Here is a 23,092-nt window from a genome sequence, read left to right on the forward strand (position 1 = left end):
GTAATTTAGAAAGTAACTGAGATGTTACAGATGCAAAGCACCATCTCAGATTCCGTGAAATCCTGACATCATATTTGGAAGCAGAAATCTCTGCATTCTAAATATAACCTTCACATGTGACTTGACTTCTCCAAATCATTTCTAAATACCTGAAAAATACCACCAAAAAATACCAACACAATACCTGCATTGTGTTATTCAGAGAAGGAAATGAAACTCTGTATACAAGAAGCTTTCAACTCTGTGCTTAGCATAGATAGCAATGACCATTATTGCTGTGCTGCTGTTGTAATTGAAGAGAAAGGCATGTAGCAAGCACACCTAAAGGAATTAACCTTGAGGAATACACACACAGGTCTTTAAAGGTCTATCCAGAGAGTGAAATGAGACTAGCAAAAAAAAAAAAAAAAAAGCAAATTTTACAAAACCATTTGACCATTTGAATAGGTTCTCCAAGGTCTATTTACTTTACCACAATTTTTTTTAATCTAAGTTCTGTTCTAAGTTGAGCATACAATGTCTAAGATTTCATATGCAAGACATTTATTACTTCATCTCTCAATATCCTAAAGACAGAATAAATCTTTTAATAAGAATTAGCTAATATTTTAATAAGAAAACTAAGAATGTTCATTAGCATTTTCTGCAAAAGTTAAAAATTGGAAACAGGCTAATGTTCACTAACATAGCAAATATATTAAAAAATTAAGCAACTATAAACAGAATAAGAAGAATTTACATATACTTAAATGGAATGACCTAAGAGATGTTATCAAGCTAAAAAAAAATACATAAAACAGCCAAAACCGGTTTGGCTCAGTGGTAGAGCGTCGTCTGCGGACTGAAAGGTCCTGGGTTCGATTCTGGTCAAGGGCATGTACCTTGGTTGCGGGCACATCCCCAGGAGGGGGTGTGCAAGAAGCAACTGGTTGATGTTTCTCTCTCATCAACGTTTATAGCTCTCTATCTCTCTCCCTTCCTCTCTGTAAAAAAATAAAAATAAATATATTTTTAAAAAAAATACATAAAACAGCCGAATCCGGTTTGGCTCAGTGGATAGAGCGTCAGCCTGCAGACTGAGAGGTCCCAGGTTTGATTCTGGTCAAGGGCATGTGCCTTGGTTATGGGCACATCCCCAGTGGAGGGTGTGCAGGAGGCAACTGATTGATGTTTCTCATTGATGTTTCTAGCTCTCTGTCTCTCTACCTTTCTCTCTATAAAAATAATCAGTAAAATATATTTTTTTAAATACATAAAGCATATAAAATATGACTATATTTAGACAATCAAAAAATAACTTATGTTACATGCATACATATTTATGCACTTAAATTCATACACAAACAATTGAAAATATGCAAGCAATGGTGATCTCTTGGTTTGACCCTGTAAAATTCTGCGATTTGATTATTTCAGTGACATTGTATTTATGTATTACTTGTATAATTTATCACTCTTAAGGAAAGTTAGCCAATAAATGCACTAGGCTAAAATAAAAATAAGTTTTAAAAAAGCACTATAGTTTACAAAAGGATTTTACAGTATTTTAAATAAATCCTTTAACACATTACCTAATTTGATCCCCTTAAAGCTTCTAGAATTTAAGGTAGTATCCTTATTTTAAAAGTGAGAACACTCAATTAACAATAAATACAGCACCCAAATGGAAATATGGTCTACTGACTCTAAATCCAGTGTTCTGGTCTTGAGGCTACAGTACCTCCATGCCCTGGAAACACTAATATCTACACTAAGGCTCTCAGTTCCACATGAAAGTTCATAGTGCAGAGAAAAAAGGCACTGGAGAAGGAGTCAAAGACCTGCATTCTAGTCTTTTTCCTTTTTTTCTTTTTTTTCTTCTTTTTTTAAGCAGGAGAATATCAAGTTTTAACACAAACACATAGGGAATTCATAAAGCATGAAAACCCCATAAAAATTCCAAAGATGGTGAGGCAATATTTGGGTATATAACACATTTTTTAACCGGAATCAAACCCAGGACCTTTCAGTCCGCAGGCTGATGCTCTATCCACTGAGCCAAACCAGTTTCGGCTCTGGTGCCTTTTAAGATGCCGTTTCCATGCTGCAGCTCAAAGGGAATGAGTCCAAGTAAGATCATGTGCCAGCCCTTTAAGAGGAACTTTCTGGGCCTCCAGCAGCCCTTAGTCTTCCTCAGCCTCAATTCCTGCTGGTTTTTACAGACAGACGTTATGGGGACTTCTATTCCTGGCACTAGAACCTTGGGGGTGGGAGTGGAGGGCTCATATGGGGCTGGGACCCCTCACTCCTCAGGGGTGAGTCTGCAGCTGAGACAGCTCCCAATTTTTATGTGCCACACGTGGATGTGGGACCATCCCATTCCATATCTCTGCTCCTCCTTCCAGTCTCAATGTGGCTTCTTCTTTAATTCCCCACTGCAGGACTTCCACTCAGCCAGATTACAGGTGGTTCGGAATGACAGTTGTTCTGTAGTTTAGTTGTCATTTTTACGTGGTTGTGGGAAGAGGCAAGTACTGCATTTACCTACGTCACCATCTTGACCAAAATTTACTGTGTTGCTGGGGAAGTGGTGTTCTGAGTCGTAGGAAAGCACCCAGGAACCCACATATGGAGGCTGGACCTGGGTTCTACTCTTGACTACGTCACCACTAAGGCTTCATGATAAATCAAACTCTATGCCCATAATTTTCTGTAGCTGCACATCAGATTCCACAGTGATTTTTTTTTAATATTAATATTTTAAAAAGTTAATATTTTAAATAATACTTAATTTAAGATGTGATATTACACCTTAATTAAGTATTAATTAAGATGTAATTGGTGAGGTATTAGCACATTTATTAGACATTCCCCAGGCTATTATAAGGTGTAACTTGGTTAAGACCGCAACTTTAAGACTTAATATACTTATCTGATCAAAATCCTATATAATAAAGAGCTAATATGCTAATTAGGCCGAACAACAGAATAACTGTCCAGACAACCTCCAGGAAGAAGCCGGGGCTGTGGGGCTGTGAGGACCGAGGCAGCCAGGGCTGCGGGGTCGAGCCCCTTGCAGGAATTTAGTGCATTGGGACTCTAATAAGACATAAAAATCCTTTGTGACAGATACTTTGCAGAGCTGAAATGAGGGATGTTATATGGGAAAACCTCTTATAAATAATACATGCTTTACAAATGTAAAGGAATTATTATTCATTCATTCAAACATGTACTATATCTTCTTCTAAGTGCCAGGCATGTGCTTAGGATGGAGAGGAAAGGCATTGCCCTCAAGAAGCTGGGAAGCTATCACATCCTTAAACAACTACTGAACAGTGAAACCGCAGCAGCAGCAGCACAAAGGCGGTGATGACCAGCCCAGCCCTGGACAAAGGTGCACAGGGGTGATGGTGAGAAGACGGCTTAGAGAGGCCTGCACAGAGGAGACCCCTGGGCTAGATCTTGGCATTTACATCACACCCAGGCAAGTACTCAGGAGAACCAAAGGTTCTCAGAGAGAGGTGTTAGGATCCTAGAGGCACCTGAGACCTTTTCAGGAAGTCTTTGAGGCTGAAACTATTTTAATAATAAAACTAAGATACATCCCAAATTAGAAATAACCCAAATTCCCTCCAAGTGGTAAACAGACAAACTGCAATATATTCATACATTGGAGTAAGACTCAGCAATAAAAAGGAACAAATTAGTGATATACACAACAACATTGGATGAATCTCAAATGTATTATGTTAAAGGAAAGAAGCCAGCTCATAAGGCTACAGAATGTATGATTCCATTTATGTGACATTTGGGCAAAAGCAAACTATAGAACTAGAAAATAGGGTACAGGAGAATCCAAGATGGCTGCTCGGGTAGGCAACTAGCCGCAGCCGCACACAACAATTTCAACAAAATACAACTAAAATAGAAAATAGGTTAGAGGGTATAAGGCTAAGGGTGAAAGAACATTTTGGGGAAATGGAAATGTTCTATAACTTCATTGTGGTTACACAACTGTACGTGTTTGTCAAAACTCAGAGAACTGCACACTAAAAAGGGTGGGTTTCACTTTATATGTTATACCTCAATAAATCTTAACGCTAAAATAACACTATGCTATCTGCCGGTTTCACTCTCATTTTCTCACAATCGTACCATATTCACCAGAAGCTGCATGACTGCGACGATGTCATCACTCTGCACTAAGGAAATGTATATTCCCTTGTGTGTGTTTTTTAATTTTAATTTAATTTAATTTTTTCCATTACTGTTTATTCCATCTATGCCCTCTTCCACCTCCACCCATCTCCCTACCCCTGCAATCACCATCCTGTCGTCCATGTCCATGAGTTCTCTTTTTTTCTTTTTTGCTCAATCCCTCCACCACCTCACCAATCTTACCACCCCAAGCTGTCTGCCTGCTCTCTATCTTCTACCTTTGAGTCTCTTTATTTTGCTTGGTAGTTCAGTTTGTTCATTAATTCCACATATGAGTGAAATCATATGGTATTTGTCTTTCTATGACTGGCTTATTTCATCTAGCATAATGTTCTCCAGGTCCATCATGCTGTCTCAAAGGGTAAAATTTTCCTTTTTACAGCACAGTAGTATTCAATGTGTAAATTTTTCTTGGTTTTAATTTCTAACACAGTCAATAGTGAAGAATCTAATCAACCTAAGCAAAAGCTTTCGTGGGGCCTCAACAATTTAACAATATAAAGGGATTCTGAGACCAAAACGTTTTAGAATCACTGCCATAGATAATGGGGAGGATCTAAAGTGTGTTAAGCAGAGAGTAACAAGACCAGCTTTATAAAGAGTGATGCAGGGAAATTAGTTAAGAAGTTACTGCAAAGCTCTGATTAAGACTGACCTCAGGGTGCATGGGAAAGAAATTATGTCTACACATCATCTGTGGTGTTACAATCCCTGAGCTAGTTCCTCCCCACAGGGCTGTCTTTGCTGGTGTGCTAATAATGCTTTCCAGACTAAATCCTGCTAACTGGCAGTGTAGTTAGGAAGCTAAATCTGCTATAAGAGATAACCTACAATACATTACTGATAAGTGATTTTTGGATTATTCGCTCAATTGCCAATCATTTAAAACTGAGTTTCACGTATTTTAAAATTGGAAAGTCACCAGCCTAAAAAAGAGGTATAGAAACTAATTTAGAAGTGACTTACTACCTCAAAATAAATTAGGGAAATTAGGTAATTGCTTAAAAAGCTGATATATTAGTCTTCTGAAATGTGCTTTCATTTGCATCCAGAAATACTTACGACAATCCCAACTCAGCACAATTTTTCTGTACAATCTATGTGGGTTTTGGGGGTGTTTTTCTTGAAGGAGAGAGAGGGAGGGTGTTTGTTTTTGGACTTCACAGTTCCCTTTCCTCCTGGAAAAATTCCTTTATGAGTTCTAACCCTATAAATTATAAATTATCTCCAGTACAGATCTTTTTCTCTAATTTTCTCATGCCCAGGATTATTATAAATATTTTGGGATGCTACAAAGGTAGAGAAATTAACCTTAAAACCATCTATGTCTTTAAGTTTTAAATATATAGAAAATACATGAAAGGATAGATGATAAATCAATTAATCAATCTAGAAGGAAAATGGCAGATATTAAAGGAAAGGATGATTTCCTTCCCCTAAAAGAAATAAAAACTTATAGTTTTACAAGCCACTTTAAATGGACATGAATATGTTTTAACTGACACCACATATAGCTTCTCTAAATATTCTATTTAGCCAACCCTACTGACACCTCTTAGGTAATCCCAAACAGGAGAAAACTTGTCTGGAAAATTCAATTTGCCACCTATACATGTAAAAAGGGGTAAGGGAAACTCTTAGCTTCTGCCAAGGTAGCTGTGTATTGTTTAATATAAAGAAAATTAGATCCTTACCTGAAAGTATAGTCCTTTTGATCTACCTCTGACATAAAAATCTTGGAAATTAGGTTACAGTCAATACTACAGAAGATTGCAATTTGAAAATGAACCTATAGATTGAAAAGAGGAAAATATTAATTTGAAATACATGCCCGATGAAGATAAAAACACCAATATAATCAAAGATGAAATTTCCATACACTTGTTGAAGCCAAATGGTTTCTACAGGAAACCTGTTTTCTGTGACTCAAATCCAAAAGGGAAAATGTGGGTGGCTCTTCCTGTCTTACCACCAAGAGTCAGCCAATTGGCTGGTGAAGTTTTCACACAACGGAAGCTCAAACTCTAGCCTTCCATCTGCTCCAATACTGTCATACCTTAGCGAAATGAAAGAGGAATAAAGGCTTTCTTAAGCCTCACAATAAGTCTTTAATGGAGTACCTTGGCTTATTCTATCTGAGCAAACTGCCAAGTTCTTCAAAACTTCAAATCCAGAAGATGTGAAAAATAATGAGTGCGGAATCACAAAATAATTCAGGGACTTCAGAACTATCTCCGACCGTGGAGCTATGATTTATGAAAAATGACAAGTGAATCTCTCTTGGGTGCTAAGCGACAATAGCAGCGTAACTGGAGCAGGGGCTTCCAGCCCAGCCATGTTACCCAAGCTGCACTTCTTCCCCACCCAAAGTCACTCGCATGCCTGCCAACACATACCATATGTAAACTGCTAAACACAACCCTGCCAGGCTAGGATAAGAGTTCAATAATTCAATAGGGTATTTCTGCATCTCCACCCAGAGCTAGTAAACTGGCTGATGTGATACAGATTTAACTGAAAATACACACAAACAATATGCACGCCTTCCAAGAGAAAAAGAGCATGGGTATGTGATACTAGCATGGTAAAACAATCGTGTGCAGTAAGTCCTCAATTAACGTCACCGATAGGTTCTGCAGCTTTAAGTGAAATGACATATAATACGACCAATTTTGCCTCAAATAAAATTTAAGTTTCTAGGCATCGCATCAACATTTTAATGAAACATTATTAGAGGATCTGCTGTACACACATCTGCCAAAGGCTTCCTTACATTTATACCCAAAATCAACAAAAAAATCTGCAAGCACAAGGCAATCAAAGCTCAGATGGCTACTTCCAACAGTAATACTGGGACTGCAAGTGCCAAACTGCTCAGGGTTAGCAACTGTCCATTACCTACTAAAGATTCCAGGCCCAATATGAAAAGTCCTCATGTCTTAGAGGTTGTCTCAAAATCTGAGTCTCATATAAAAGGACCTTTTGTGAGCCACCAGGGACTATTCAGCAAGTTCTCGCCTCGTTCCTCTGGTAGTCATGCAGGAAGCTCACTGACCAGACAAAAGCAAGGGGTGCTGGCTCCCAAAATATTCATCTCCAGGGAACTGTTTTGTGTGGAGACAATGAAACCTGAAATAGCATACATCTGTTTGTATGTTTAAACTTTAGAAAATATGTGGGTAGAGGCACTAAGCAGATCATGAACAAATACAGATCATAAGCTTTTAGAGTTGGAAAAGACCTCAATATCCCATTTACCACAGTAAAACCCTCATTTTACAAGCAATGTTAAGTCAGGATCTCCTGACTGCCAGCTTAGTATTCTTCCTACAATGCCCTGCTCACTTATCAATTGTGGAAACAGTATTTTGGAGCATATAAAAATAAAGTCATAACTCAGTCACATGATAAGTCACACTTGACTATGTATTATAAAAGAAAGGATTTACATAAAAGATTACAAAATAAGAACCTTTAGAGCAAGCATGTCAAACTCACAACCCACAGGCCACATCAGACCCACAATGAATATTTTGACAGCTCAACCAATATAATGGTATGTAAGAAAAATTTTAATAAAAATTTCCTAACTTAATTTTTACAATACCCTGTTATAGATCATGGGGAGGCCCTGAAGTGTTCTAAGCGAAGAGTAACAAGATTTATTACATAATCCTATATAATAAAAGGCAAATATGCAAATTGGCCAAACAGTGAAATGACCAGTCAAAATGGTGCACACTGACCACCAGGGGGCAGATGCTCAATGCAGGGGGAGCAACGCTCAGCCAGAAGCCGAGCTCACGTATGGCAAGTGCAGTAGCAGAGGTAGAAGCCTCTCCTGGCCTCAGCAGCAGCGCTAAAAATGTCCAACTGCCACAGACCTAAGCCAGCAGGTGGACATCCTCTGAGGGATCCGGACTGCGAGAGGGTGAAGGCCTCCAAGTGCATGAATTTTATGCACTGGGCCTCTAGTTATTAATAATGATCTACAACGTTCTCTAATAACTGGTTACTATAATTGTGTTGCATTCGTTTCCCTTATGTGCCTTACACGTAGGTGCACCATTTCTCTACATTAACATTAGCAGCACGCCAAAAATGGTTTGGCTCAGTGGATAGAGCGTCGGCCTGTGGAATATAAGGTCCCAGGTTCGATTCCAGTCAAGAGCATGTACCTTAGTTACGGGCATGTCCCCAGTACGAGGTATGCAAGAGGCAGCTGATCAATGTTTCTCTCTCATTGATGTTTCTAACTCTCTAGCCCTCTCTCTTTCTCTCTGTGAAAAAATCAATAAAATATATTAAAATATATTAAAATATATATATTTTATAAATATTAGCAGCAAATATTTTAGCAGCCAATTGCCATGTCATTCGTCTTGTACTGACTTGTTTGGTATGCACAACAAGGAACTATTTTGCTTTTGGAGAACAAGAAAAATATACCTAATTTGTATTATACTCATTAATTTGTACAATTATTAAGTGTCTGGTAAGTTAATATTTAAGAAAAATATTAATTTTTATTAAAATATTCTATTATTTTATGTTAATGATTAGTCATTTATTTCAGCCCTTTGTATGTCTCTATTGAAATAAACCTATGTTTCTATGGAAATTGAACCTTTTATTTTTTTTTTTGCGGCCCACAAAAACTTATTTGCCTTATTTATTTGGCCCATGTTCACCTTTGAGTTTGACATGCTTAGAGTATTACCTGCTGGAGAAGTGGTAGGGTGCAGACTGACTGTCTTTCTCCACACAAGTATGGTCTAACTTCATGGTCAGGGAAAAGTATGTACAAATTATCTATACAAGTCATTATCTCTGTCTCTGTCTCTCTCTCTCTCTCTCTTTTTAAATTGATCACTTCCAAAATACGAGAAGTGAAAAGATACAAAACAGGATATCTTAGTTCACTTATACAGAATATTGAATGACAAAAAGAGTAATCTTTTCTTCTCAAAGTGAAATTCAAAATATTTTCTACATAAGACATTTTCACTATACTATCATTAATTCCCTCTAATATAATATTTAACATCAAAACAGATCAAGTAGATTTATTTCACTGCTGTAATTTTCTTTAAAACTCTGATTTTTTTTAACAGTTCTAAGACAACCTTAAGGTGATATTTCATTGTTCATGTTCTCAAGTTTCAAATGACAATTTCTCAAAAAGCACATTTTTTGCAAAGAAACAAAACTAAAACAAAGAAAAAAATACATGTTAATACACATAAAAAGAAAAGTTCATAAATAATTTGTGTAGGATTTTTTTAATTTTTTAAGCTTTGGCTAGTTTGGCTCAGTGGATGGAGCATCACCCTACAGACTGAAAGGTCCCGGATTCAATTCTGGTCAAGGGCATATGCGCAGGCTGTGGGCTAGATCCCCAGTTGGGAGCATGCAGGAGGTAACAGATCAATGATTCTTTCTCATCATTTATGTTTCTATCTCTCTCCCTCTACCTTCCTCTCTGAAATCAATAAAAAGTATATTTTTAAAAAAATTTAAGCTAAAACATAAATCTCTACACAAATTCACAATTGTTCCTTGGATTATCTCCAAAGACAGTCTATACACACCTCTCCTAGTAAGGATACTTCACTGAAAATTTGTGATAAAAAATTAGTGGCAATTCTGCCATGAATTAGTTGTGTGATGTTATACAAATAATTTAAGCTTTGGGCTTAACATCTTAAGACATTAAGTATCACCTTTATTTCCCTTGAATTTTAAAAGTCAAATATATCTTTAAATAACAATGTTAGTCTTTATAAACTACAGTATACCCTAGAACTTACTAGGAGACAACCACCAGCTTCGCTAAATGAACATTTTAAGACACTCTAATTTAATGAACAGTGCCTCCTTGTCTCACATCTCAGCTTTTCCAACAAAGATTCAGAATGTACTTTCACATCTGGACGACTCTGCAAAAACCTTTTCCACTCCACGGAGATTTCGGTTCCTCCCTCTTCTTTCCCCATTGTCTCAGTACCTCATGCTCTTAAACCTGTTTGGTTTTGCCACAATGTTGAAATGAAAATAAGCAAGTAAATAAATGGGAAAAAATAAAATGAAAACCAACCTAAGTCATGTGTTTAAACCAGCTGCTGTCCAAGTCTATATATGAAAAATTCTGTGTTTTTATCATTTAGTAATCTTGATTTTAATAGCTAAAGAATGTGTTCCACTGATGATATCTAAAAATCTTATCGTTTTTCTCATCTGAATACAAGTTCTTTGTTTATTGCCAAAAAAGGCAAGGAGATTCCAGAATACTGTATATAACACTACTTATTTTCTTTACATTCCAACTGATGATTCTGCTATCCCCAATGAGTTAATGAATAAAATAATCACTAGGATTCAGAATCTGTCTTTTTACTAATAGGAATCCTAAAGAATATCTGTTTTTGCCAAGTTCATTAATTCAACATATATTTATTGAATATCTACTATAGGGCTTGTATTATTTATTCTTCATCCTAAGAATACACAAAAAGAGAAAAAATCCACCTTTCTGGAGCTAATAACCATAAGCAATCAACCTAATATACAAACTATATGTTACATATTGTTAGAAGGGGTATGTGCTATTAAAAAGAAAAAAACCAGAATGGCAGAATAAAGGGGTTCGGAATGAATGGAGTAAAGATGGATTACAATCTTAAATAGACTGTATCAGGTATGATGCACTGCAAAGGCAGATCTGAGCAAAGACTTGGAGGAGGTGACAAACGAGGCAGACTGAAGTTTCCTAGTAATTTTGACCTTGTACTAAATATGCAAGTAACGACGGATGCCTTATCCAGAGTTGTATGTGAGCAAATTTATGAACAGCCCAGAAGAATAAACAGAGAGCTGTTTATATATACCCTCCAGTTCTGTACTAAGTGAAACTTACATCTTCAATTAGGCTTTTCCAACCCTGCAAAGTGTGGTTTTGTACATACTTCTGTGACTCATTTTCCTTAAAACTTAAGAATAAATTTCCAAGTATTCACTTGATACATAAAAGTTTTGTTATTTCAAATAGGTGTTGTAATGGCCATCTGTTATTCAAGAGGCCCATAGTCTTTGGCCCATTTTCCATGTAGGATTTAAAAATGAAAACAAATAAATAAATGAGGGATGGAAGTATTATGTTTCCTGTTTCCCCACCCTTTAATACCGGGAGACTTATGAGTTATGTTGTGCCAACCAGACACACCACAGAAGACTCCTTAAGGATGGAGTGAGCTGGGGAAAGAAGCAGGGTGGCAGAGAGTGTGGCATCCATTCTGCTGGCAGACAAAAGCAAAGGGATTCTGGGTCTGGCTTCTCAATTTGGAGCATCCCCACCCAGGCAGGGGCAGCAGCTCCTTGGAGAGGCAGTCCCACAGGGCAGAACTGGCCCCACAGGGCAGAACTGGCCCCCACAGGGCAGAACTGGCCCCCACAGGCCAGAACTGGCCCCACAGGGCAGAACTGGCAACCATTCCCAGAAACTCAGCCTACAGTCTCTTTCTTCAGCCCTCCTGATGATTGCTAAGGTACCTATCCCCTTTAGTAAGTCCTGTTGTGCTTATTCTATCCAGACTAGATCTTAGTATCTGTAACAAAAACCCTGACCGATTCACCTAGCACATATTCCTTTCATTGTTTCACATACAAGAGCTTATACTGAAAGAAACAAGTGACACACAGAACATTCTAGAATAAGTCAAGAGTTCTTTGCTTCGAGCCAGGGCTCAAGTCCACAATCAACACTCACAATCTTTCCTTATATGAACTACCTCATAAATTTCATCACCTCTGCCATGCATGAAAAAGAAAATGATTTTTACCTAACTAATTTTCTATCAATAAAGAGTCTGATGACAGTAACTTGGCAAGATATTTGAGAACAGAATACAATAAACATCCTTTTTTACCAGCTCGAGTTTGTGGAGAATCCTGCAGTGTTAGGTAGCACAGAATCTTCCCAAACTGCAGACAAGGTGATCTAATGCTGTTTGAATGCCAGAATGATCAGCGCTCTGTGCCAAGCACAACTTGATTCACAAAGCAGCGATGAACTTTTCACTTATTTTCTCCCATCCCTTAGGGCAAGACAGTCAAGTTAAAACCACAGACACATCAGGTAACTAAAACATGACACTATTACCTAATGCCAAAAGCAGACTGGAAATGCTGAGGAGTGAGTATGCATGTTAAAGTGCTCTTCTTGGTAGAAAGACATTAAGTCCCATAAAACCAGTTGACAAGGATGGGAAAGTTGTTAGTAACATAGTTCTTTAACAGGGTCAGAGTTTTACAAAGGTTATTTGGTATCTTTGAGTAATGAAATTGCTCAGTATGAAACTGCACGAAATATTTCCCAGGTAATACTCAAAGGCAACACTTTCACATAAGAGATCACTTACACACTTCTGAGGTTTTCTAATGATACTGATTCTCACAGAGAAGGCGTCTCAAGGCTCTGCCAAATAGAAGATGGTACCTAATTCAAAGGAAAGCACCAGTACGCCTCAACGGGCATTCAAGGCAAGTCTGCTTGTTCGTGCCAACCAGGCTCTGGGTCACCGACACTCATCTCCACCTTTGTTACTGCAGTACCACTTTCCACCTCCTGCTGCCCCACGTGGCTTTTACCAAATACTTTATACTGCCCTTAGCTTAAACACTGGGGGTTAAGGGGGTGGTATATCCAAAAGTTAAAATGTAGCTATACTGTATTGTCCCTAAAGACAAGGCTAATCAATTTGCTAAAGAAAACTGGGCCAGGACCGGTTTGGCTCAGTGGATAGAGCGTCGGCCTGCGGACTGAAAGGTCCCGGGTTCGATTCTGGTCAAGGGCATGTACCTTGGTTGCGGGCACATTCCCAGTAGGGTGTGCAAGAGGCAGCTGATAGATGATTCTCTCTCATTGATGTTTCTAACTCTCTATCCCTCTCTCTTCCTCTCTATGAAAAATCAATAAAATATATTTTAAAAAAAGAAAGAAAAGAAAACTGGGAGCTTGGCTATTTGAACACAAAATTTTAGAAACAATAATTTCATAGAGCCCAATAACAAAGAAGATACTAAGATGAGTATCAGCCTTACTATGACTGCACGTGTACCATATGTCTCTTAGGAGGCATCTGGCTCTCTCTTTTTTTAAGAGATGAAGCATTTCTGGGCTAGAAATGACACATGGCCTACTCTGACCATGTTTTTTTATGGTTCTCATATTTAGACTCTAACCTCAATCAATCTTACTGCAAGTTTCAGGACAGATATGATGCTCATTTATTAATAGTATCAAAACCAAAGTATACATAATGCTGCAGATCAGTGATTCCCTAAGGTGGTCTGCAAAACTATATCAACATCAGAGAAATGAGAGGGGAAAAAAGCAAAAAAAAAAAAAAAAAAAAAAAAACACTTGTTCATGAGTATTTCAGAAAGCTAAATTTATCCAATTTTAAGGGTTGCCTTTTATCCTGAGGTTTTATTATTTTGGTATTCAAATGGCCTTTCTTTATAAAATGCTGAAACAATATTTTAATTTCATGCATAATATGCAAAGGTTTGACTATAATTAATACCGGATCTTCTTTGCCTTTCCTATCTCCCACATCCCAACTTCCCTCCACCTAATGCCATTCTTGACTCCTCTTGTTCACAGCACTTCCATACCTTAAGCATAACCTGTCAGCCTTCCTCTAAAAATGTGCCCATATTCAACCACTCCCATTATCACAGTGAAGACCCAGACATTTCCATTACTCGAAAAGTGGAATCAAGTGGCCAGTAAACATGAAAAGGTGCTCAACTGCATTCGTCTTCAGGAAAATGCAAATTAAAGCCACAATGGGATATTTCTACACACCCGCCAGAGCAGCTAAAGTCAAATGGCAGGCAATACCAAGTGTTGCCAAGACTGTGGAGCTGTCATGAATTGCTGGTGGCTATGTAAACTGATACAACCACTTGGAAAACTGTTTCTCAGTGTCTACTAAAGTGAATATACATACGCATACCGAATGGCCTGGCAAGGCCGCTCCTAATTATAGCCCCTGTAGATGTCTTTACCAGAAAGACATACTCAGGGATGGTCATGGCAGCACTAATCACCAGTCAAAGACAAGGAAACAACTGGTATCATCAGACCATAGAAAGCTCTATAGCAACAAAAGTAAATCAACTGCAAATACAGGCAAGAACCTGAATGAACCTCACAAACACAACACTGAGGGAAAGAAGACAGAAACAAACAAATATATTATGCATGATCACGTTAATATAAAGTTCACAAACTGACCCCAAAAAACTAAGCTAAATGTTAGGAACTGAGGAATAATCTTTGACTGGGAGGAGGGAACCAGGCCTTGTGAAGGGCTGGCAATATCTGTTTCTGAATCTGAATCTGATTATGCAATGTAGTCACTTTGTAAAATTTATCCCCCTGTATCTGTGCTTTCTGCACTTTTCTATATATATATTTGTAAAAACTAATGTACAGTGTTAGAAGTCAAAGAGTAGTTACTTCTGAGGAGGGCTAGTGATCACAAAGAGGCACTGAGGGCTTCTGAGGGGCTGGGAATGTTCTGTTTCTTGGTCCTGCATGGTGATGACATGTGTATTCATTTTCTGATCATTTATTAAGCTGTATATTTATGATTTGTGCATTTGATGTGTATTATAATTTTTAAAGTTTTTAAAAAATAACTGTGGTAATTTCACATTTTTTCCTACAAGCTATAGATCATCCTAGGAATAACCTCAATATACATTTGTGGCCATAGCCTACGCTTTTGTTCCCATGCTTATTCTATGCCCTTTTTCCTTTGTGCATCACTTAAAATCAGGTTTCCTAAAAAAGTAAAAAGATGCCCTGGCCTGGTGGCTCAGTTTGATGGAGCCTCCCGTACACCAAACGGTGGCGGGTTCAATCCCCCATCAGTCACACACAGGAAGCAATCAATCAATGTTTCTCTCTCCTTCTTTCTCTCTCTCTAAAAATCAGTGAAAACATATTCTAAGGTAAAGATTTAAAAAAAAAAAAAAGTAATATACAGCACACAGAATAGGAGCAAATGTTTATCTGATAAAAGATTTGTATCTAGGATATATAAACAACTCTTACACTCAATAATAAAAAGACAATGTTTTAATAAGAAGAGGCTCTGAATAGACATTTCCCCAAAGTAGACATATAAATAACAGATAATCAGTGAAAAGAGGCTCAACACCATTAGTCATTAAGGAAATGCAAATCAGCCAGATGAGAGGGAGGTTGCTGAGAATGGATAAAAAGGGGAAGAGATTAAGATGTGCAAATTGCCAGTTATAAAATCAGTGGAGGGGAAGTAAAGTACCGCATAGGGAATATAGTCAATATTCTAAGAACCATCTATGGTGTCAAATGGGAAGTAGATCACTTCATAAGTTATATAAATGTCTAATCACTATATTGTACACCTGAACTAATATGTCAACTGTAACTTAAATGAAAGAAGAAATAATTTATTTTAAAATTTATTTTTTTAATAGGAAATGCAAATCAAATGAAATATCACAATGAGATACCGCTTCACACCCATTAGGATAGCTAAAAGAAAAGGCCAGCTCAGCAACAAGTGTTGGGAAGGATGTGGGCAAACGGAAAGCTTCATACACCTCTAGTGGGGATGTGAGGAGGGACTGCTACTTTGGAAAACAGTCTGGCAGTTTATCAAAAGGCTAAACATAGAGTTACTACGTCAGCCAGCAATTCCATTCATAGATATATACCCAAGAGAGATGAAACAGTGCACACAAGGACTTACACATGAATAGAGGCATATTTCACCCAAAAAGTGAAAACAATCCAAATGTCCATCCAAATGTCATAAGTGAATTAATAAAATGTTATATATCCATACGATGGAGTATTACTCAGCAATAAGAATTAAGAACTGATACATGCTCACAAAAGACCACATATTATATGATTCCATTTACATGAAACACCCAAAATAGACAAATCTATAGACAGAAAGTACATTAGTGATTGCTTAAGTCTGAGGGGAAAGGAAGGGGAAGTGAGAGCTAAAAGACATGGGTTTCTTTCTGAAGTGATGGGACTATTCTAAAATTGTGGTGATAGTTGTACATAGCTGTGAATACACTAAACACCCGGGAACTCCGTACATTTTAAATTGGCTAATTCTGTGGCATGTGAATTATACATCAATAAAGCTATTTTTTTAAATCTGGCTTCTTCTGTAATAGCCCTAAACAGCAGTGCTGCCTTCTTCAGAAGTAGGCCCCATATTTGCTCATTAGTGTGATTTACAACCCTACAGTCACAACTTTTGTTTCTTGAAGTTTTCCATCCATCTAGATGAAATCATATTCCTTTTCATAGTTCTGCTGGCCTTGGAGGTACACTACATTTTCTCTGAACTTTGTGAAATCACTTTCTAAAATTCTAGGCCCTGAGACTCTTCCATCATGAAGAAACTCCAAGATGAAACGGCCACTTTCACCCAAATTCTCAGCATGAATCAGTCACACTTCCCACTTTCTATCTTCTAAAACTGGAATTACAAATAAGCCAGAGGTCTCCACTTACAGGGCTGTGACTTCCACAAATACAGAGGGAGCTGAAATGCACCACTGACAAACTTATTCCTGCACCAGCTTTGAACTTACACACATTTATTCAGGGATGCATTCAAGATTAGGCTGTGGGAATACAAAGTTTCAAAAGACACAGCCCTGGCCTTCAAGGTCTAATGGAGGAAGCAAATACAGAAAAATAATGTTAATATAATTTGGCAAAGCTCCCCCAGCTTCCCTCTACCCTGGTACTTAAAAGTAAATTGTAATTACTCATCTGTCAACTTGGTCGCTATCATGAGGACGGATGGTCCCTCTGGGTCTCAAGACTAACAGTGTCCTGAACATCGGAGAGCTTCCAACAAGCTGTGGCTTGAACTGTGTGTGAATGAACAAGCACGAGTATGCCTGGAGAACCAAGTATCTCTCTCAGAAGTACCCATCCTGCCCCCTTAATCTCTGCTCACAACAAACCCCGGCCACACGAGTCATGGGACAGTCCTTGCTGAGGCTGGCAGGTAGCAAATTAAAACAGGAAAATACCCAAATTGCTTCTTCCCTCTGCTCCCTCCCCTTCCCCGTCTCAGCTCTTGGCTTTTCTAGCCCAGACTTCCCCCATCTCACACCCAGGGAAAATGTTCAGGATGACCTCACCAAGAGGGCTACCCCTGAAATGGGATGTTCCTATATATGCAGATGAAGTTTATTTTACAAATCCAAGAACCCACCATTATAACCCAAATGAAGTTTATCCCTCAGTCAGGGTCTGTAAAAATCCAAGGGGGAGAGCTAGGAAACCTGAGGAGCTGGGGGGCTTGAAAGAAGGAAGGATGGGTAGTTGACACCTACTCTGTGTGTGCTGCCATACAACTAACGTCCTAAGAGCTCCCATCTACTGGCACTGAGTCCAAACTGTGAGAAGGGCGTTATGCACATTGTCTCATTTCATGGTGACAATAACCTGTGAGTTAAGCATCATCACTGTCCCTGTCTTAAAAACTAAGACAGCCCTCGCTACTTTAGCTCAGTGGATAGAGCATCAGCCTGCTGTCCAAAGGGTCCGGGTTCGATTTCTGTTGAGGGCATGTTCCTGGGTTGGGTTGCAGGCTCCTCCCAGGCCCACACCCTAGTCAAGTGCCTGTGCAGGAGGCAAATCAATCAATGTGTTCATCTCACATTGATATTTCTCTCTGTTTTTCCTCTCTTCCACTCTTTCTAAAAAAATCAATGGAAAAATATCCTCAGATAAGAATTAAAAAAACTAAGACAGAAATTAAGGAATTACCGGAGATCACACTGGTAGGATGGCACCCAGGTCTCTGATCCCAAAGCCTGCCAATTGCTGTGTAACCCAGACAAGCAACTTAGCCTCTGAATCCATTCTCTAACACTAAACTAGAAAAATGAGGAAAATCACCCTGGCCAGGGTAGCTCGGTTGGTTAGAGTATCATCCCAATATGCTAAGGTTGTGGGTCTGATCCCTGGTCAGGGCACATACAAGAATCAGCCAATGAATGCATAAATAAGTGGAACAACAAATCAGTGTTTCTCTCTCCCTCTCTCCTCCTTTCTCTCTCTCTCTAAAAATTAAAAACATTTTAAAAATGAAAGGAAAATCCCTTCCTCAAATGCTATGAAAATGAAATGAGACAATATATCAAAATAAACAGTGCTAGTCCCAAACAGACCCTCAAAAATAAAATTGTTTTTCTTCTTGCTTCTCCTGCTATGAACTCTCTTATCTCTTATCCCTAACCCATGGCCATGCAGTGGACACACTGTAAGTTGTAAATCGTCTCTCATGTCCTGTCCTAAAGGACAGGCTCTGTCTTACATAAAACAAAATTAATGTTTGAGGAAAGCATTTTGAATGCCAACTACGATTTTACAAAGTTTTAGGACACAACACACTTGTAACTCGGGAACTATGCGCAGAGAAATCTAAGGTCAACATTGCTGCTGGTTTTTTCCCCAAAAATTTTCTTTCTGAGGAATCCCAGAAACCTTCCTTCAGGCTGCTGTGTTTGATGTCATAGTCCCCCACAGAGCATACACTACTGTTTTCTGGGGGCCTCATGCCTTCTCCCCAACAAATTCCACCTTAAAGCCCTTTTTTACTGGACAGAGCTCTATGATTTGCTTATTTTTAGAAGCCATTTTTAAAAGACAGGAAACTTGGAAAAACAATGGTGATGGTACTACTTGGGTGGTAGAAGGATGGATGACTTTTTTCTTCTTCTTCAAACTTTTTTATATCTTTCAAACTTTCCACAAAGCCCTATGCAATGTGTTCATAATAATAATAAAAAAAAGTAGCCCTAACCGGTTTGGTTCAGTGGATAGAGCATCGGCCTGTTGACTGAAGGGTCCCAGGTTCGATTCCGGTCAAGGGCATGTACATTGGTTGCGGGCCCATCTCCAATAGGGGGTGGGTAGGAAGCAGCTGATCGATGTTTCTCTCTCATCCAATGTTTCTAACTCTCTATCCCTCTTCCTTCCTCTCTGTAAAAAAATCAATAAAATATATTTTTAAAAATAAACAAAAAAAAGTAGACAATACATTTAAATTTCATTGATCTCCTATTGAACGTCCCAAGTTCCCTGGAGAGCTGAAAGCATCTTGAGAAAAGAACTGCTATACTTTCAGCCCAGTGCCTCATCCACACCAGGTGCCTGGCACAAAACAGCTCAGTAAGTCTTTGCTGGTGAATGATGAATATTCAGCTAATACTTAGAAACAGATGGATGGTGGGTGGACCAAGGTGAAAATGTGGCCTGCCCTTAATGGACTTAGATGATTGCAGTTACATATCATTATTAAAAAGGGAGCTTTCAAACAATCAAAGCAGTTAAATATGAAAGACTGCAGCCTGAAGACAAGGTGAACCGCTCAAGGTGAGTTGCTGCTGCAGTGGTCAGCCAAGGACAGGCCAGTGAACAGGCCTAAGGTCCTTGCGCATCTTGCTATAATGAGGGCACCCAGAACTGAATTCCTTAAATAGCCTCTGCGCTCTCTGCCCCATTTAAAAGGCACATCGTGGCCCTGGTCAGCCACCAAAACTTAACAATACTCCTCAAGATTAATCTTTGTTCTTAAGATTAAATAATAAGCCTAAATCCTATAGCAAATGGGGGATTAAGATAAAACCACCCCAGCCATATTATTTTGCCACCAGCAGTCTTTATCTAATAAACCAAAGCAGAAAATCTTGAGGATTTATTTAACAGGAAAGAGAAATCTCAAATATTTGGTTTGCAGAAATGACCTACACCTAAAGCTTAAAGTAGGATACAATAAATTCAATAAACTTATAAAGCCCACAATTCAATAGAATAGTTAAGGTAGTAAAAAAGATTCTCCTTTTCACCATAATCTAAGTTAACTGGGTTAACTTTTATTAACAACTTTAATACCATTGTAATTAGCTAGTTATTAATAACTAGAGGCCTCGTGCGTGAAATTTGTGCAGTGGAGGTAGGGGAGGGCCCCTCAGCCCAGCCCAGCCTTCTCTCAGTCCAGAACCCCTTGGGGGGAGGGGGGGTGACTGCCCTCTCCCAGTCCAGGACCCCTCGCTCCTTACCACTACCTGCTCACTGCTCCTTACTGCTTAGCTTGCTGCTCCTTAGCACTGCCATGGAGGCAGGAGAGGCTCCTGCCACTTCTGCTGTGCTCGCCAGCATGAGCCTGGCTTCCTGCCTAAGCGGCACTCTGCCTGTGAGAGCGCACTGACCACCAAACAGGGCAGCTCCTGTGTTAAGCGTCTGCCCCATGGTGGTCAGTGCACGTCATAGCGACCAGTCGTCCCTCCAGGCATTCCATCTTTTGGCTTTTATTCCATATTAGGCTTTTATTACATATGATAGGAAAGGAGCAAAGGGGGAAGCCAGACTTTATAGGGCATGTCATTTGTGCAACTTCACCAGGAAGCTGCAATTTCATACTCCCCTGGGAACCACCAGTCCATTCCCCACCTGGGTGAGGAGTTCAACAAAGGAAGACACATGAATGACAGTCAAGGTGGGGTGGCTATGGAAAGTGTCTGTCAGTGAAGTTGGGTATGGAAGGCGTTTTTCAAGGGCTTGCATTAGTTCTATTCATTGGTCAATGATCACTGAGCAAAAATGAATAAACGAATGCCAGCCCGTGAAAATGTGGGGATACATAATCCCCCAAAGGAGTTCACTCTCTTGGTTCATGGGGCTGTCTTGTTACTATTTCTTTGCTCTTCCTTATGTTCCCTCCAAACCTTGTGGCACTGTGGATCCTTCATGCAATGGACTGACTGATGAACTACAAATGGGAACACAAACTAAACTAGCCTGATGCTGGACTGAACGCTGGCTCTGATTCTAGCTCTGTTAAAGCCATGGCTACACTTCTTCTTTGGGGGGGACACAGGCAAATGGGACTTCGGAAACTCAGGGGTTTGATCCCACTGGAATCCAGCTTTCTACAATATCGATACTCCCATGAGAGACTCAGAAAATTCTTTTTCTGGGGCTATCACAATAAGCCCCCAGCGAAGATAAGGATCTCTCCACACCTATATCAACTTTAATTCTGTTTCATGAATTCAATGCTTCCTAGAAACACAACTGATTGTCAAGATTGATCTTACACCTGTACTTTTATTTTTAATTAGCTTCAGTTCATTAACTTCTCTTTTAAAACATATATTTCTAATATTCTTCCAGACTCTTAAGATACTGAGTATTTCAAAATAGAGCAGATGCTGACTTCATGACAGCATGACCATTTTAGGCTGTAGCCAGAAGTCAATGACAAGATGACTACATGGCAGAACCATGCTACAAGACAGGAGAAAAAAATTCTATCCAGAATATAAATTTCTCACGAATCTTGTTATCAGTTGGGAAGTAAAGTTAAGGTATTCTTTTTTTTTTAATATATTTTATTGATTTTTAACAGAGAGGAAGAGAGAGCGATAGAAAGCTAGAAACATCAATGAGAAAGAATCATCGATCAGCTGCCTCTTTCACACCCCCTACTGGGGATGTGCCTGCAACCAAGGTATTAATACATGCCCTTGACTGGAATCGAACCTGGGACCTTTCAGTCCGCAGGCCGATGCTCTATCCACTAAACCAAACCGGTTTTGGCAAGGTATTCTTAATAGGAAAAAAATTCTGTGGTTATTACAAACTCTGTGAAGATTTATATTTATTTCATCACAACTATAAGTATTTATATTTTATCTAGCAATTTGTACTAGAAACATCTGCAACTCCAAGCCTTGAACTTCTCTAGCATATGTGAGCCCAACATGAGGTTTGTTTTCCAAATCTCAGCTAAATTCAGCTGGTCAAAGAGAACATTCAATGATAACCATCAACTTGACTCCACTGAAAGGGAGAAAGTTAAACATATCACTCAAGAATTTTCCCTAGGAGTCTGAGATACTTGCTCTTCTTCACCTCCTAAAAGTTTACTCATCTACCACTTAATGTTACTCAGTAAAGCCAGCAACAGAAGGTGAGAGAAATTAAAGAAATGGTATCACTCCTGTGAGGGCCTCTGGAGAAATGCAAACAGATAGGAGTCTGAAAGCTAGGCAAGTTACTAACGTCTCTAAGCTCCAGTTTCACTGTCCTTTAAATGCTGTTGGTACCTATTTAACAGGAATTTCACTAGGATAAAATGAGATGGTATAAATAAAGAACCTAACAAAGAACTATTGGTAAAGTTCAGCAAAGACATTAATATCATTATTAACTGAGAATTCTGGAGGTCACCTTGACATGCCCAAGTCCTACAACAGATACACAGAGAGGGAACATACCAAATGGGTCACATGACAGTTTTGAGAAATCCTGATCATCACTGAAAATATAATAAACAGCCCCTGACTCTCCACTGTGTCTCAAAACGGATGAATGATAAAGTACATACAGGCTTAAAAATCTACCAGTAAGTCCTGGCCAGGTAGCTCAGTTGGTTAAAGCATCATCCCAATAGCCAGGGCTACAGGTTAGATTCCTGGTCACAGCACATATAAGAATCAACCAATGGCTGAAACCGGTTTGGCTCAGTGGATAGAGCGTCAGCCTGCAGACTGAAAGGTCCCGGGTTCGATTCCGGTCAAGGGCATGTACCTTGGTTGAGGGCACATCCCCAGTAGGGGGTGTGCAAGAGGCAGCTGATCGATATTTCTCTCTCATCAATGTTTCTAACTCTCTATTCCTCTCTTCCTCTCTGTAAAAAATCAATAAAATATATTTTTTTTTTAAAAGAATCAATCAATGAATGCATAAATAGAACAAGAATCTATGTTTCTCTCTCTTTTCCTC

At 38.9% G+C, this 23,092-nt stretch overlaps 1 protein-coding gene across 25 annotated transcripts in view; it reads right to left on the reverse strand.

Annotated features, from left to right (window-relative positions):
* Positions 1-23,092, reverse strand: part of SIPA1L1 (signal induced proliferation associated 1 like 1) — a 385,638-nt gene that overhangs the window by 268,907 nt on the left and 93,639 nt on the right. For 18 of the 25 annotated variants that reach the window (XM_045579079.1, XM_036432531.2, XM_045579159.1 and 15 more), the window contains one exon: positions 5,895-5,989. The exons of the other annotated variants lie outside the window; for them this stretch is intronic. The gene's annotated coding sequence lies outside the window, so the exon portion shown is untranslated. The remainder of the gene's footprint in view (positions 1-5,894; positions 5,990-23,092) is intronic. 25 annotated transcript variants of the gene reach the window in all.

This window comes from Pipistrellus kuhlii, unplaced genomic scaffold (assembly GCF_014108245.1).
Source record: "Pipistrellus kuhlii isolate mPipKuh1 unplaced genomic scaffold, mPipKuh1.p scaffold_m20_p_1, whole genome shotgun sequence".
Lineage (NCBI taxonomy): Eukaryota > Metazoa > Chordata > Mammalia > Chiroptera > Vespertilionidae > Pipistrellus > Pipistrellus kuhlii.